Raw genomic sequence first — 18,221 nt, forward strand, 5'->3', positions numbered from 1 at the left:
GTTTATTTCATGCTCTTTCATTCAATTGTCTCAGTGGACATTTCTCAAATGTTCTTTTTTACACTGGCTGGGTAGCAAAAATAGCACGTTAGCATCACAACAGCAGCAGCTGCAGTCTTCTTCAAATTTACCCTGGGTTTGCATTTATCCTAATCGAAAATGTTTCAATTTGAGCGAAACATTTCTTCTTATTATGAATATATTTCATAAATGTACAAAGGCGAGAGCATAAAGGAGAGTGACTGTTTTAGGAAAAATGTGTAATTTTGCATTCCTGCAAAATGAGTAAAACAACACTTTTGCACTCAAGCCTATTTCACACGATACCCCCATGACTAATACAAACAAAGGAACTACAGAATCAGCAAAGTGTTTGTTTAACGCCTTGTGGAAATGGATATTTTAAAGAACACTTTCTCTTCCCTTTACTGTCCCATGTTTCCTTTCTTTTCCCTCCATATGCTTTGAGTCCATGTACAAAATCAGGGGGCAGCAGGTTCTGCAGGGATAGATAGACTAAGCACAATTAGGGGGTTTGCATTCCTCTAGTTTCTATAAATACCCTGCACGTTTCCTCTCTTCTGTCTGTGATTCTCATTAAACCAGTGGAAAATCTGCCTGCCTCGCGTGGTACTGACTGAGAGCCCCTTTACTTCTCTCAGCCTCTGAAAGGGGACATACTGGTTGGCAGTGCTGCAGGGGCAAACATATAGGGAGGAAAATGCAGTTTCTATAGGCAGCATTGGAGGTAGTGGAGTTAAAATGAAGATATAATATATACAATACAATTCACCTGCTATGTGTCGAGGTTTTCAAACTTCTACTTCAAATAGCAGCGTTCAATGTTCAAACTTTTGACTCCTGGGTTCACTGAGTTCATGCACACTTGTAAAGTAGTTAGAGACTGTATTTGGTTGGCATTGGTCGGTCTTACAAGCTAATTGCGCGTCACACTGTGCAACATGGGTCCAATAAAGTCTCGGTTGCAATCATTGTGAGACTGCAACATTCATTTTTGAGACAGGTCAGATGGTGTGATGATGCCTCGTGAATTGTAACACTTTGTATGGCAGTGGTAGGCTAATAGCGGCCCATGGGCCCTGCAGCAAATATATTTGGCCCCTTGATTAAAGTTTTGACTTTCATAGTTTACATCAAAAATTCTACACAATTTTTCAAAAATATACTGTAGATAACAACATAAACACAAGGCTCCTGTTATTGTTCCCTAGTTATTGTAATATAACCTTGTTACATCTAATACTGTCCCCACACGATGAGATGTGTGAATTCCACAACTTTAGCCTATGCAAACATAACAGATTTGTTATTCACAAACACAAACAGTTGGCAGTCGAACGGAAATGTGTGTTGATGCCATTTTTTCCCCCTCACATACCTAAAGTCCTTGACAGTGCTGTAAATCAATTTTATTCTTAAATTAATTAAAACAAATAAACAAAACATATAGGCCGGCTTTTCCACGCCACCAGTTAACAGCCCCGCAATGGAAAATCCTGGAAAAACTGGCCTTTGGTTGAACCTAATTGCTGACCCCTGATGTACAATAAATAGAAAGAAACATCCAATCATAGACATGCTTGTTCATATTTGGCCACAGCGCTGCGCTTCCATGCATCAAAAAAAAAAAACCCAAAGAGAAGGAGGAAGAACATGAAATGCCATTTTTGCAAAGTGACTTTGAGGTAAATATATTTTTTGTCAGTAACGTTACGCTAGCATACCTGTGTGTTCAGCGGCATATTGTATTCTAATTGGTTGGTATGGTCTTTGGCCACCAAAGCTCTTAAGAAGTGCAGACACTGTGTGTTTTATTAATATTGTCTGTTGCGTTAACAACACGTTATAATCAGCCTCGCAGCACGGCCAGAATCTGCTGCTTTTTCGTGCTCATGCTGCACAGATCAATTGACCTGCCATGACGTGGTGCTCATACTGAACATGGAACCATTTGTCCATTGATGACTCCAGTAAAGTTTATTCAAACAAGACTAGCAACAAGCAACCAAAATTTGTTAACTGCCTGAAATTCACAGACAGATCATCTGACAGTGAAATTGTTGATTGTTCAGGCACATAATCATTCATCGTGACCTCAAACTGCACGTTTAATCAACCAATATGGCAGAAACTACGCCTGATTCTAAAATTAGTTAGGAGCAACCATTTTTGGGTTAAAATCTGGGTTAATCCATACAGTGTCTGCATCAGCTTTTGGTAGATGTTTCTCTCAGTGTTAATGTCAAAGAACTGTTTTTGAGTGACGACCAAAGATTTCACCACATTTCTCTCATGATTGTCAACTTTTGTCAGGGAAAACCTAAAATCACATGGTGTAAAGAGGTATTGTCTTTTATTATTCCGCGCATTTATCTTACTTGTCAAAACCTGGCACCTACATTACCCACAATGCAACTCAACTTGATTACTCAACTGTACAGATTTAGGTGTATTATGCTGGATGTAGCCTGGATTTGCTAGCTGCTAGCTGATACACTACTTTTTTCACATATGCAGTCATACTCCACAACACCTGGAAACACACTTTGATGTGTAAAATCGGCAGAGCAAGTTTTGTACTGCGTAGAACTTAATATTTCCTTACAAATTAGTGAAAGATACTTACATAATAGTGCCCCAGTCCCTCAATTTTAGATCACATTTCAGCTTTAAAAGCAGGATCAAACTTATTGCAGTCAATCTTCAGCAGAGTGATGTTTAGGTTTAGGTTTCATTTCACCTGAGGTAACAGAAATGGCACATGAGCCAAACACCGGGTCAGCTGAGTTGACCACAGCTGGATTTATGGGAAACAAAAATGAAGAATAGAGCACAGACATGACGTTAAATAAAGGTTTTTGAAAAAGAGCTATTGTGCACTTCAGCAGAAAAAGGGCAGGGATGGCGCATTTCCTTTGGTGCCCACAGAACCACAGGAGGTGATTGGTCAACAACTGATGGTGGAGTGCTTGATTTTATAGGTATTGCAGTTCAGATTTTTCAAACAGTGCCCTCTTGAGAGGAGCAAGGTTAATTTGTGCCTCTGAAATTGTGAATGCAATTCATAAACCCTCTTAGTATTTTTGTGTTTCTGTGAGCTTAGACTGCAATGTCTACTGCATCCATGAAGATGTATTATCTGCAGTTTCTTTGAAGTTTCTTAAAAGTTTCCTTGCACTTCTGCATGTTTACCTCCATCCAACATACCAGTAGTTTGTGAAATGTGCACAAAATACAGAGGCTTCTTCTTACTACTGGGCACAGGCCCAGGGGCCCATGAAAGGGCCCCAAATACAGAGCCAGAGTTTGAAGTGACTGCTATTAACATTTCAGATTGGAAAGCCATGAGGCTCAGTCAGAAGTAGGATTGTCCTGATCTCTCTCTCTCTTTTTTGCCAACACCACGTCAGATCCAATATATTTGTATTTTATTACATTTTTGTTATTTTCTTCCTAACAGAGCAGCTCACTGCATACGTAGGCTGCAGTAAACCTACATTCAAATTAGTAAAGCAATAGAAATATATTTAAGCAGAGAACCACTCTGCTTTGGGAAAATGTATATAACTGTAGTAGTTTGGGAAACTAGTATTTAGTACAATATGAGAGTGTCAGAGTGGACCAGCTGTGCCTGGAAATATTTTGCTTCTTTTCATCTCCAGCAAGAACAAAATATTATATTTTAAGGTTCAACTAACAGCAGAACATTAAAACTCCACTGAAAAAGATGCAAAATGACATGAAATGAAAATGACACCCTTTGCATGTCTGTACATCGTCTCATAATGCATTCATGACTGACATATTTGAAACAACTATTAATCTTATTAAAGCATCCTGGACTCTTTAGACTCATGTATAGCAAGCAACATAGTCAGAATAAAGAAGTCCAGTCAGGATATTTTGATCGATATGAACAATAAAATCAGTCTTATATTGTCAAAAGCACAATTGATGCCTTTGTTGTTCTCCATTATCAGTATAAAACATTAAATCTCTGGTAAAATCAGAGGTGCACTCTCTCAGGGAGGAGATCCAAATAACTTCAGTGTGTCTGAGCTCTGTTAAAACATAATGTTCTCTGTCACTTTTAAACCAAAAGGTATTCGTAGGCTGGAAATATTTTATGGTCCAAGCAGCGGAAATGTCTGACTTAGGTCAGTCTATTCCCTGAAACACCAACCAGAGCCATATGGACACAATAATAAAATGCATACAAGCAAACACTTGATAGCACATCATCAAGCTCAAGTGTATCATAAACCCTTGGACATGAAACGGTAATAATGAGATGAGGAGAGACTGATCGATCCACCCCGGTGATATGAGGTTCAGTGCATGCTGCTCTGACGTCAAGAGAAAACAGAGCTGGTTCTCTACAGGTCCTGCGGTTGAGGTACTTGAAAGGGACGGGTGCAGAGTCCACACGAAATCCCCTCTGAGAAACTCTGTTCCTGCTCCTTTGGTTCTGGCTGTCCTCTGTGTAGCTGCGCTGAACTCTCTCAAACCTGATCCCACACCCATGGGACGTAGCTCTGTTCCAATAACAGATACTCTGAATTTGTAAGAGATGTGACAAAAAAAAAACTATTCCACCAAAATAATGGAAGAAAAACTAGATAATAACTAAATAATAGACTAAAAACTGAACTTAAACGAACTGAACTGAACTAAAAGGATCATTCTCTATATTTAAATATATTCTGACATACAGTGACGGTGAAAGTAAGTGGATTTTAGTAGGTATTTTATATTTATGTGAAGGATTTCGTGCTGTTTTGGAATTACATAGGTTAATGTGGAAATTACACAAGCGAAAACTAAAGCAGTTTAATCCAACATCCCTGCTATGAATCCTACCTTTATGGAGGTTAAAGGACGGGTTCACAATTTTCCAAGTCTGTCTTAAAACAACAGTCAGGAGCCCAAATGAACATTGCAACATGTTTTTCTTGCTGTAATCATCCCTCCTGTTCATACAGACCATTAGAAGATCCCTTCATAATGCATTCATAATGTAAGTGATGGGGGACAAAATCCACAGTCCTCCTTCTGTGCAAAAATGTATTTAAAAGTTTATCAGAAGCTAATATGAAGCTTCAGTCTTCATATTTCAGTCTTTTTAGTGCCAAAGTTCCTCTTTTTGTTACTATCCTTCCACTGCAGCTCAACAGGGAAACACTGTCCGAGGAAACCAAAGAGGGAATTTGATGCTAAAAAGACTGTAAATGTGTCAGATATCCACTTGATATGACTAACTCAGACTGCTGAAGCCTCATATAAGCTTCACATCAACTTTTAAATGACTGTGTGGACACACTGTTTAATTTGGCCTCCATCACTTACATTGAAAGCACATTTGAAGGATCTTTTAATAGTCAGTATGAACAGGAGGAACGATTACAGCGAGGAAAAACTCTTTCACTGTTCATATGGATACCTGACTGTTGTTTTAAGACACACTTGAAAAATTGTGAACCTGTCCTTTAATGCTCAGCTTTGTGTAACTGTTTAAACTTTTTGGGAGCATTTTGGAGGTAGTGAAAGGTGTTTCTAATATTTTGTTTATACCATTTACATCAATTTTGGCAGACTAAACACTATTTTTTATTATGAAGTGTGTTTTCATCCACTTATTTTTATGCAAATTTTCAACTTTCATTAAAGAACCTGAGTTCAAACAAAGTTTTTGCACTTGGCTGAAGTGGAAAAGTTGGTGTAAATGTGACAAAGTGCAAATAAATGGGTGACGTACATGAAGCATATGAGTTAGAGACACAATAACTGGCTGACATTGTCCGCCATCATCGCTGGTTGATGTGAAATTTGTGCTGTAATACCTCAAGTCCACACAAGTCAGCTCCCAAAGTATCAAGCAAGAACACCATAGTTGGCTCGATGCAGGCTTTGAATTGGAACAATCCAGGAGAACACAAGTGCAGACACAGATTGGGAAAGGTCTAATGTTTTTACTTTACATGTAACCTAAAATTAAAAACTTCACTTTTCAAACAAGTTTAGTCCAGATTAAAGCTTCAAGTACAAACCCTGCTCACTCTTTCCCAAGGTGACATGGCAGCTGTGTCTCAAAGTTGTCCCGAGAGGTCCCCATCTCATCTGCCACAGCTGCACACACTGTGGACAAGAGACCATTTTCTCCCCAGTCAAGGTCATTAGGCCTCAATTTTCCAAAATCTGTCCTTTGAACTCAAGATGCCACGGCCTGAGGGCTTCAGTCTGATCGCATTTCTTGCATCAGCTTGGCTGCCAAGTGTCCCTTTCCTCCCATCGCCACCTGATGAAGCCGCACACCATCTCATCTCATTCACTGCTGCAGCAGTGATGTGAGAGGCACACCTGCGCCCATGTCATCAGGACCTGGAAAGGCTCACTCGCACGACAGGCCGCTATTTGTTCATTACCCGCCGTCCTCCAGTCCTTTCACTTCCTGAGAGACCCCCCATTTGCCACACGTACAGCTCTCAGACTCGCATGAGCCTCCGAGGGGACTCGGCGCTGTAATTGCACCGAAATCAAGGCAACACAATTCCAGACTGTCTGAATATCACCCAGAGGTCTGTGGATGTAGCAGGGGGTGAATAAAGACGTGACGTAATGTGTGCGGATGTGCGTCTCTCTTTAGTTCTGCAGGGGAAACTGGTGCTGGGTAGCCGGTGTTGTTGATATAAGCAGTATTCTCACGCTATGTCGTCCCGAGCTTATTTATACACATTTACAGTGATGACTGCCAGAGAATCAAAAAATATGCACAGCCCCTTGAACAGGATTCTTTGCAAAGTAATTATCATATCATATCATTATCATTATGGAACATTAAGCTTGTTTCCATCCACTAGTTTTTATGCACATTTTCAGTTTGTGCACAAAAAACCTGAATGGAAACGTCAGAAATGCATGCATTCATTTGCATTTTCTTTTGCAGATTTTCTGAAAATTTCATTAAAATTTTTGTGACATTTGGATGGAAACGTGCTTATCATGACTTTGCTGGCAACATCCTTGTCAAACTCGATATATGGAGCAATACAGTTGTCATTCAAACAGTGAGGCTAGTACTATGACTACCAGCTTTTGTAATAGTAATATCATTCATGCTAGGGCTGTGTCTGATGATTATTCTCATTATTAATATTTTTTAATCAATTGTTTAGTTCATAAAATGGTTGAAATTTCCCATCACAATTTTAAATTCGTCCGACAAACCGTCCCAAACTCAAAGATATTAAAAGTACAGAGATATAAAACAGAGAAAAATAGCAAATTCTCACATTTGTGGAGCTGAAACGAAAAGCAGTTTTTCATTTTCGCTTGATAAATGACTTTGACGATTAGCAAATTATCAACATTTTTGGCAATTAACTTTCTGTGGATGGATTAATCGATTACTTGACTTGTCATTTCAGCACTGGACAAATGCAGGGACTGTGTTGGAAATGTAAATTCTTCCCTGAGCGCTTATTTTCCTCCAGCCTCTGAGCACTGACACCAGACTGCCCGGCCAGATGGAGTCCGCTGGCGGATGAAGCAGCTACCGCTCCTTTTTATGAGTCTCCACTGCTGTTTAGCTCTAGTCTGGAAGAATCATTCTGGTGTATTATTACTGACTGTGTGCATTTGCAGTACATGTGTGTGTTGTAATATTTAAGTAGCTAAAAGAAAAAGGTCTCTGTGGCCTTACAAATTACAACTTTTAATGGGATAAATGAGGTTTGACAGTTGGATGACTTTAAACACTGTTTAAAAGGAATCAGAAGTTAAGTCTTGAATTATCCCTTTATTAAGTGTGACGCTGTGATTGATTTCTTGATATTTTCTAGAGGGATAGTTTGTGATCAATTCAGAGCAGCGCATTGTTTGGGATCCTGGAGACGATCAAAACGAGAGGAAAATGTGACATCATGAGGAATGCCATAAGTCAGGACAGAACGTTTGTGGTCGGACATGTTTTTCAGTAGTTACAGAAGCCTGATCGCGTGTGCCTGCCTCCTTTGTGAATCATCTCTGTGTGACAATGTTCATTTTGTGTTTTACAGTTTTTTGTTTTGGTGCAAGATTTTAGTTTTTGTTTTGTTTTGTTTTGCTTTTTTTCCACAGATCTTGTGGTTTTCGCATGACGAAAGTGCGCAAGCACAGCCTTTTCCGGAACGGGGTGAACAGACTCGGCCAATAGGTCCTTGAGTTTCCACCGCATAACAACAATGTTTCAATTTGTCTAATCGGGGGTATTTAGGCTAAGTAAACTATCACTCTTCAGGATTTCATCTGTAGCCACAGCCCAGTCATGCAGACCTTATTCAAACCATTTGTGTGCGGTCGAGTTTGGGAGTGGGGAGGGCAGCCAGTGGAGATGACAGGGGGATTGGATAACTCAGGGAGAAAGTCTGGGACGCAGAGAGTGAGAGGTCTTGGCAAGGAGCTGCAAACCACACGCAGCTTGCGTGATTGTGGTTCTCTCACAGCTTTCTCTGCTTTTCCCACTTCACTTCCTCTTGCAGCTCTCCGAAGCACCTGCATGCCTTGCAAGCGTGACCTTTGTGACCTTTGAACTTGGCTCACACCACGGGCTAAAACTATCTGAAGTGCCTGTAACGTCTTTAGTAGCAGAGAACTAACTTATGGACAAGACTTTCTAGAAGACCAACAATGAACTGATTTACTTGCAAGTATTGTGTGTGTTTCCAAAGCCTGATATATATCTTATTCCTCTGTGCTGTAGACCTCCGATGTTGTCCAAAAACTATTAAAAACATGAGTCATGAGCCACAATGCTGCACTTGGTGACATGTGTCTTCATTATGAAGAGTTTGGTCACGTTAAGTTTATTTAGAAATGGCTCCAATGGAAGTATTGCAACCTCTTGACTTTGTTCTATGTTGTAAAATTTCTCAAAGATCTTCAGTACAAAGTCAAGACGTTGTGATATGCAGCAAAACAAGCTGGCAAAGCTGTAAACAGAACATGGTTCCCGCACATGCTCAGTGGCGTCTGCCTTACACAGACCTACTCTCCGGAGACTGAAAATGTGATCGCTTTTGAGCCGTTTCTAAACAAACTACCTTGCCTGAACTCTTTATATGTCATCCAGTGCAGCAGTGTGGCTCACTGATATGTTTTTAATAGTTTTTACACAACAACAGAGGTCTACATAAGAAGAGGAATAAGTTATGTCACGCTTTGGATACACACACAATACTTATTAGTAGATCAGTTCGTTGTTGGTTTGACTCTGCATGTGAGATTTGTTGACAGTAAGAAAAATATAAAAAATCACCACCTATCCTTTAAAGTTACAAAGGTTTCAGTGTCTGATAGTGAGTGCTGACTTTTCTCAGAATATGGAAAGTAAACTCCAGGAACACACTTTATTTTTTCATAAAGACCAATAAAAGAAACACTGAATGAGAGATTTCACTGAGTTTACAGAAGCTAGTGAAACAGAGGCTAGACAGGAAGTGATGTCATGACTTTGGCTCTCTATATGGATGTAAACAACCTCAATTTAAAGCTGAGTCGGCACTTTAACCTCAATTCATTGTGCTGGTAAACGAAGCCAACGCAACAAAACATGTCCCAACACTTTCTGACTGCGGTGCAGATTCAGTTAAATGCTGCATCGACCCTTGAAGCTGAACAATACAAAACGCGATGGTGCAAATAGCCACACAATCACCAACACTACCTTTTATTTGTGAGGTCATGGCACTGCTTACCTTGCCCAGCTCCTCCACCTCAGTTTCCTGCATCGATTTAGGATCATAACTGGCCTCATAAAAGTTTGAGAGGGGACGTGAGAGCCAAAATCCAGACCCAGCCAACGAGTTTTAATAGTACAGGTTTATAATGAAACACTCCTTGAGCCTCTCTCCCAAAGCGCTGACGTTATCCACTGGACACACGCGCATATTAAAAGCGCACGCTATTTATAAAGTGTGGGACTATCAGCGAGGCACGGCGGCGGGGAGTTGAGAGGATGTGGAGGACTGTGTGTGTGTGTGTGTGTGTGTGTGTGTGTGTGAGTGAAAGTGCTCCAAATGACCGTTACCAGGAGGTTTATCTGCCTCGGTTACACTGTGGAGTTTTGTCATGAAGGCTTTTGGCTGTTTGAGCTCTGTGTTGTTGTAAAGAGCAGATGTTTGAGGTCACCGCCTCTTGATCCGCCTCCCTGCAAGTGTGTGGACCGCCCATTGGTGCGAAGGCCCATTATTCCGAAACCCCAATAGTTCGAAAAATGTCTCATTGGACTGAAAGCCCGTTAGCCCGTTATCCCGAAGACACTCAATGCTCCGAATACATACTGTGAATGTTGGAGTTAGCGACTGCTGGGCCTGCCTTTGGAGCACTTTTGTTTTTGGGATAACGGGCTGTTAGACTAATGGCATGGCACCACAAGTGTTGACACTTGTGGGTTGGAGTCATATTTAATGAGGGAATCATGATGTGTGGGTTGTGGCCCCCGTAGGAAACAGAATGAGCGCCATAGTCATTCATATCCTCAAACCCTGATGATTAGCTATAACAGTCCCCTTCAGTTCCCAGTGTCTAATCAGTCTAACCTCTTTTTCTGAGGTTTGTGCAACACGAAGACATTTGCACTTCTATGAGATATTTTAAGACAGCCAGAAAGACTTTCTCTGCTGAAGCTTTCCTGTTGCAGGTAATGTTGCATTCAGTCCTTCAGGGCCTGTACTTATCAAACTTCTAAGAATTACACTTAATGGACAGATTCACAATTTTCCCATCCAAATGAGTCAAATCAAGTAGATATCTTTCAACGTTACAGTCTTTTTAGTGCCAAAGTCCCTCTTTTTGTTACTATGCTTCCACTGCAGCTCAACAGGGAAACACTGTCCAAGGAAACACAAAGAGGGAATTTGATGCTAAAAAGACCGTAAATGTGTCAGATATCCACTTGATATGACTAACTCAGACTGCTGAAGCCTCATATAAGCTTCACATCAACTTTCAAATGCATTTCTGCACAAAATGACTGTGGATTTTGGGCTCCATCACTTACATTGAAAGCACATTTGAAGAGGATCTTTTAATAGGACAGGAAGAATGATTACAGCAACGTAAACCTCTTTCACTGTTCAAGATCAAGACAATTTTCCACCCTGGTGGACAATAAAGATATATTCTACTCTAAAAAAGTTCTTGGCTGAGTGTGATGAATAAGACACATTTAATCAATCAGTCAATCAATCAAAAAATCATTTATTAAAGGTATACTATGCAGGAGTTTTTGATTGGTGTTTGTGAGAAAACAGCATTAAAAGTTGGCTCCTCCTCCCCGGCTCGACCCGAATGAGTTGAGAGCAGAGAGAGAGAGAGAGAGAGCAGCAGCGGTGGTTGAGCGAGCTAGAGAATGAATGAAGACAGCGAGCAGCGCTGGTGAGAACAAAGCCATGAATCAGATAAATAAAATGTTATTTTCTAATTGTTTCCCGGCGGTTGCATTCAAAAGCACAAAGAAACACACCCACACTTCCACACAACCCTGTGGGAAAGTGCCGCATTGCCGGATTTTGTGTGAATGCAAGAGCTTCATCCTGTCCGCTGTGGCCTCTCTGCTCTGCGTGTGTGTGTGTGTAGCTCAGCCCCGCCCTCGGTCGAGCAGACGCGCAGACCTGCAGCTCTTAATACATCCATGACTCAAAGACAGAGAGCAGAGCAGAGCACAAAGAGACGGAGACAGTGATGTAACCTGGTCGCTACTCTACGAGTCCTGACCTCACACCCTGCGCGCTGTTATCGGCTGGGGGCTGCACACCCACCGCCCAAAGGTTGACGCCCAGAAGCGTTGCCAACATGGCAAAACAATAGGAACTACAGGCAGAGAGCACCGCCACACGCTTCTCGTGGGTCATAAGTGATGATTGAGAGGGATTATTTTTGTAGTTGTAGAGTTTATATGTTGTTGGGTTTTTTTGACCAATGACTATGACTGAGTTTGACCCTTTAATGTCAAAGTGAAAACAGGTTCCTACAAAGTAACCTAAATTCATTACAAATATATAAAAATAAATGTATAAACAATATAATATATTACATTGTTTTACATGTAAAACCTAGATCTGAAAAGTAACTATGTAGTGGAGAAAAAGTACAATATCTCCCTCTGAAATGTAGAGGAATAGAAGTAGCACAAGAATGGAAATACTCATGTAAAATACCTCAGAATTATACTTAAGTACAGTACTTGAATAAATGTACTTTCATGCTGGTTCATGCATTGCTGGATATAAAAGCGTCATCAGTCTCTGTAATGATTTCTTCTGATTAAAGTCCAAATATTCCCATGTGTGGCCACTACAAGTCTGCGGCGTCTGGTTACCAGTCTCACCCAGCTTTCAACATTCCTGCGCTGCCAGTACAAGGAAAAACTCAACCCCCTATGATGTCATTTCCTCTTCGCGATGACAGGAAGGTTTTCAGTGCAGCAGACGGTATCTGGAAGGTGACTCATGTTCGTCTTGATCTGATACTTCCTGATGGTCAGGAGAAAACCTTTTTCAAATTTTAAACTGATTTTCCTGTGTTTCCTAGAGCCTAAAAATACACCCCCTTTTTTATCTTATGTCATTTCTTACGCTTCATCGGCTTTGACTAAACGCTCACAGGAGAGCATCACGCAAAGAGGAGGTCATCTTTTGTCAGTTTTTATCACGACCCGGCAGGGACGGACACATGGAAAACCCGACTTAATGCATCACAGGAGCTCAAAGCGCCCTGGTTTCAGTGAATGTGATTGGTGGATGCTGAGACAGGAGTAAACATGAGCCACCATCATGAGCCACCATCTGTAGCTCTTCTGAGGAAACATCCACTGATGAAGTGTGATGAGCCACAACAGTCTACTTACTGTTTACTGTGCTGCTGCTGCCATCTGCTGGTAAACTGAAGAAATTAATTTGGTTAAACGTTACTACTCAGGTCAAATTTTTACACTACGAGTTTGTAGTAAGTAGTTTGTGTTTCACAGTGTGATGTTGTGTTGAAAAGATCCTTTCTTGCTTTCGTTTTGAGAGTTTTGTGATGGTGGGAAGGTCGTCTGCTTAATCGGTGCTATATATTAACAACAGGTGTGCATCATTAGCTTGCAATAAGCAGTGAGTCACTAGGCTCTGTTAAGTTGAGGGGGGGATAAAACTGCTCTGTATAATTTGGTGCACTCATGGCTGTGCATGTGTGACTGTAGGGAATTCTGATTGTCAGCAGTAACAGAGAAATTCTACATTCATGTAGTTTTATGTTTTGAAAGCTTTGTATCCCTGTGGTAAGCTGAATAGATGGTGCGTCCCGGTTAGGTGATGCTGAGGAGGAAAAAGAAAAGAAAACAGGTGTCAGCTTGCTGTGAGGCTGCAGATTTTATATGTTTGCTTCAGCTTATTTTTGTTGAATTTCCCCTTCATTGTTGCCTTTTTAATTAATATTTTTGTTAGTAAACGTCATCTTTCTTTGCACGTACTCCTGCCTACCAACCTGCTTCCTCTTAAACATCCCCTTAAAATGTTCCAGTACTAAACAACATAATCTGGCCCTATATATCTGGCGGCACTACACCCATCAATGGGCAAAAAGGATTAAATCTCCAGTTTTCAGTACAAGACAGCAGTTGCAGTCCAACCTAGTAATGCAGTTGAGGTGCAGATAGATTTGAAAGAATAATGATTCAAGAGTCTGCTGATTGATTTTCTTATTTTACGAAAATCAATGGAAGCCAGTGGATGTCTGGAATGGTATAAAAATGCATTCAAGTTTCTATAAGACTGCAGTATGATTTGCAAAACGATTATTTGTAATGTACATTAATTATTGTAAAAATTGGGTCAAACATGCACAAATACTAACAATATCTGGATATCAAAATGTCAAATAAATCATTAAATCAAAAAGAAACCAATATGAAAAGGTGGAAAGTAACCTAAACCTAAAATATCACATTAAATAACAGTTCATCGTTTAGTATTGAAAAGGTTGTAACTTGGGAATTCTTTAGAGGTTGACATATATATAACATAGCCTACTGTATATTCTAGTAAGATCACGTATACTCTTTAGACTTCCTGAGCTTCCTCAGACTTCCAGGATGTTTGATCGTGGAGTAATTCAGACTCCCAGCGGAGCAACAAACCCACAGAGGAGGAAACAAAAGCAACCGAGGCAGCCGCTTCCTCCTGGATACTCCTGGATAAAAAAAGCCACCCGTTAAATTTAGTCTTGTGAGGGTGTTTGCATTTGTACAGCTGTTGGAGGACGTTAACATGTCCTTGTCTGTAGGTGTGTGTGTGTGTGTGTGTGTGTGTGTGTGTGTGTGTGTGTGTGTGTGTGTGTGTGGGTGGGTGGTTGGTTGGTGGGAAACTGAATCAGTAAATGAGGATGAAGGGACTCAGACGGTGGACAGGCCAAACAGGACACAGTGGGGGGAGGGGGGGGGGGGGGGGGGGGGTGTGGGTCACAGCGGTGGGGCCTTTGGGTGCTCAGACAGGGAAAGAAGGGAAACACTGCCCGGTTCCTCATTGGCTAATTTCGTTTGCAGACTATTTTAGGGTTTCTGATGAACAGTGTCATCAACTTTCAAGCAAATTCTGCTGATGGTGCTCAAACTTCTAACAATTACATATAACTAAATCAGCTATAATCTATATTTTTTATAATATCAACGTATGATCTGTCAGTGTGTAATGTGTTGGTTGTGGCTCGTAGTGATGAACCTACAGAGAATTATCAGCTACTCTGCAGCTCCTCTCAGCTTTACGGAGCTTTATAGCGAGTTTCATCTCATTGTTTATCTGTCTGGCAGAAACTTTACTGTTTTGGTTCACTCTCAGCGCTCTCATAGCGTCGTTTTTGGCTGCAGCAGGCAGCTGTTTTCAGAGAAAAAGCTCTAAAAAGCCACTGTACACTACCTGCTCAGCACCAAACGGCAAACAGACACAGTTAGCTGTAGACTAGCTGGTGAACATAGTGGACAAACATAAGTTAATGCAGGTTTAACTAGTTCTTAAAGGCGACATATCGTGCTTTTTATGATTGTCTGTTAAACATGGTCAAAGTTCCAAAACTCTTGAGGTTAATGTATGTAATGCTGCCTTCAAGTCAAAAGTCAGGGCTGCGTTTCAATAGTGGTTTAACTCGCCCTTGTTGACTTCCCCTCGGCACTTGCTATCTGGGGAATCCCCGCCGCCATCGTGAGTGTTGTTCCATTTGTCTTAAAAACTGAAACGAACCTCGTGAGATCAAACCTCGGAGGGCTGAGGGAGCGAGTCAACAACGATGCTCACTCCAGAGGTGTATATCACCCACAATGCATTGCAGTTATGCATTAGGCGCAAGAAAATACATCCATTGTTAGGTGGCAGTAATGTACTCTGGTTGCTTACCACCAGAGAAGGAGAAGATGAATAAATTAAACAAGGTAAGTTTTTCAATTAATACTTATTGCAATGCCAACATGTCATCGGAGCAAACAATATACGAGTGTAAGTACACAAATATATTTTCATATATTCATCTTTTATAGCTCTATGTGGCCTATTTATCTCACGTTACAGTACTGACAAAATAAATGTGTATATATATTTTAAAAAGGAAAAGAAAAAGATTAGAAAATGTTTGTGTTACTGTTGTGTTTTACCCCCTATGGGACCTGAAAACAACCCCCCCTACTGGAGCAGGGACTGATCAGAGAGAGACAACAGCAGACAGCTGGCAGTGGTTTTCCCTGACGCATAAGGCAACTGGGTCACAGCCATTGATTAGTCCTCTAGTCCTGATTGCCTCATGCACAGGGGAAGATCAGCCATCATCCAGCACAGCCACTTGTCTGTTCCCTGAAATCTCTTGTGAGGAAGGAGTCCCACCTCCTCCTCTTCCTCCTCCTCCTCCTCCTGCACCACCACCACAAGACACGTCATCCCAACATCAGAGAGATCCTTCAGTGGAGGTAATATTACACGGAGGAGAGAGAGATGAGGCCAGATTCAGACATCTGGAGGCACAAACTGCTGCCGAGAGAATGGTTGACAAGATGTAAACATTAAATGTATAAATATTTCTGTTACTACTGATTTTCTAATAAGATTGTCTCTGGTTGAGATGTATTTTTGTTACTTATTATCATATTTATGCCTGGTGAGTTTCATCGAATTTAAATTGAATTTTTTCTATTTTTATTTTCATTTAAACATACATTTCATCCCCCCCCCCCAAAAAAAAAATGTTCTTGAGAAAATAAATACATCCTCTGTTTGGCAAAAGAACGAAATTTCTGAATAACATATTTGTGTGATATTTACATTTTTATGCTCTACTGTGTTTAATGTGACCTATAAGTAGTCGTGGTCCAGCAGCTGATGGATGGTGCAGAGATGCGGCCTGCCAGCCTGTCCAGACCTCCAGGGCCTTGAAGAAGTTTTCATCATGTAGTTTAATATTTTCATCATTCTCAAGGCCGTCTCGATGATGGAGCAGGCTTTGGCATGATTGATATTGGACCCGGAACTGTAGTGGCTCCCTGTAGGGCGTCAAGATGGAGATCGGTTGCTCAGTGCAGGGATGCCTACCATCCCCTACAATGAAATAACCCACAGGAGGGTGCAGGTGATTTGTGAATAGAGGACTGTTTTTGAGCACTCTGGTGTCATGCTCTGATCCTGGGTAGCCAGTACAGGTTTCCAAGAACTTGCCTCCACTGTCATAAACAGCTTGGAACTCAGTGGAATGAGATAGTTTTCTATTTATGTAGTCACTGGAGGCTGTTGGTAGCACCCGTCAACAGCACCTACACATTTTCTGAATGCCTCATTCTCCAACTGCATCCAGCTCATGAGTGTTTGGGAAATGGATGCAATGCGTCCTCATGTCTACTATTTTATCAGCAACCTTATGAACAGCACGGAAGATGCTTGTTTTTGGAACAGCAGATGCACAAGACGCCACACTCACACCCACGCCACAATCTCCAGTTGAGGTTTCCAGCCATCAGTCTTTTCTCAGCCAGGTAATGACATCAGATTGTCGATGGCATCATGAGACAGCCTGAAATCTGTCTTCATATCCTCCTCACCATCAAGATAAATCTTCAGTAATGGAAGTGAAGTGTTACACTGTTACAGAGAGTAAAATCAAAATTATGAGAATCACATATGAAATGCTAACAAGCACAGACCTGCTTTCCTCTTATTTGAAATTGAAGCAACCACCATGTGCATTTCAGTTTCAGGAAAAAAAAGGACTTAGAAATGTGCATGATACATCTCTTTAAAAACTCAGTTAAACTTTGCACATTTCTGTATCTTTTTTTTATTTTTTATTTTAAAGCAACGCTAGCTGCATAGCTCCATGGATGTAGATGTAAATCAGTCAGTCCTCCACTTTGGTCCAGACTGAAATATCTCAACAACTATTGGATGGTTTTTCATTAAATTTTATACAGACAAAGAAAATTCAAATTAGATTATAAAACATTATGCATCACATAGTAAACATACTGCGATTAAAGTAAAAGTCCTGTAAGAATTTAATTATATTCCTTTTTGCTTTTAATACTTAAGTGTTTTCACATAAGAATTAAAAATAATATTACTGTGTCATTCACAAGGGAGGGAAATAACCACAGCATGGATGCACACAGTACTTTATTTCCACCAATGCTGCAGTGGTTGAGTATGAACTCAGGAGGGCAGGCTGCTCTCAGCACACTGACATGAAACAACCAGAGAGTCAACAGGTGATTGAACAGCCAGCTGAGCATCTGAATCATTTTCTCAGAACAGTCATTGCTGCTGACCATAAGAAAATGAAATCCAAAATAATTATTAGAGTATCAGCATTAAGAATGTGTCTCTGGTACTGAGTTTTATTCTAGTATGTGACCAGATCATAAGAAAACATTGTTTATTGTACTTTACTGTATGTCTTGTATAAAGCATATTATATTTTTGACTTACTAATCCTGAATAACTAAGTATTTTTGTTACATATTCCTCAAATCTTAATAAACTGTGTATAGTTCAACAGAAATGTGTTAGACTATAGTTACATCTTCTCATTGTCATAAATCATCAGCCTTTAGCATCAACAAACTACAGACTTGTATGTGTTTTTTTTTAAATACAATTTTATTTCAGTGCGAGCATTTCATGCATTCATTCATTTTCTACTGGACAATCTGAACA

This window comes from Thunnus maccoyii, chromosome 20 (assembly GCF_910596095.1).
Source record: "Thunnus maccoyii chromosome 20, fThuMac1.1, whole genome shotgun sequence".
Classification (NCBI taxonomy): domain Eukaryota; kingdom Metazoa; phylum Chordata; class Actinopteri; order Scombriformes; family Scombridae; genus Thunnus; species Thunnus maccoyii.